We start from the raw sequence: 751 nt of genomic DNA, 5'->3' as shown, positions 1-751 counted from the left end.
AAGGCGGCCCGGGCCCGGCCCGGAGCCCGGACTTGGCCCGGGTTTCCGGGCCGAGGCCGGGCCGGGCCGGGCCACGGCCCGGCCGGGCCCGGGCCGGCGGGCTTTTTGGACAGCTCTAAATGTAATGCTTGAAAGAACTTGCTCAACTCAAATACAATTATAAACGTGTTTTACGAGGCATGATTGAATGCAAAACAAAGAAATATATCAAATTCGGATAAGTGCGAGATAGGAGATGAGCGAAAACTTACGAGTATATATTTTTCTTAGATATTACGCGTCCTGATGACATTATCTATACCATCAGACCGAGATAACTTTTTTTTATTAGACACATAGACACAGTAAGTAAATTATAGTCATGTTGATGGTCAGGATCAAACAGTCGATCGGATTCGGGATTGGATTGTTTCTGATCTGGGACTAGATCGGTTCCTCCTGGGTCCTCGCCGGGACGAGGTAGAGGAGACTGATAAAGGGGCCGGTTTCTTCTCTGATGTTATGCCTGGTTCTTGAATTAATGGCTGAAATCCATGCTGCAAATACAAGAAGAACCGTGAGAGAGCGGGGACCGATTCCCCCGTGATTCCTCCAACAGTCAAGTTAGTGAAACCTGAGTGGGGAAGGGGAAGGGGAAGGTCAGGAACCGATGTGGTTCTTGAGGTGGCAATGTGCCGTTACAGAGGATCTGTGTGTGTTCCTCTATGTAGATGAAGAACTGTGTATTTTTTCTTTCTTATATATATATATA

This window comes from Asparagus officinalis, chromosome 4 (assembly GCF_001876935.1).
Source record: "Asparagus officinalis chromosome 4, Aspof.V1, whole genome shotgun sequence".
In the NCBI taxonomy this organism is placed as follows: domain Eukaryota; kingdom Viridiplantae; phylum Streptophyta; class Magnoliopsida; order Asparagales; family Asparagaceae; genus Asparagus; species Asparagus officinalis.
Note: the sequence above shows the minus strand (reverse complement) of the source record.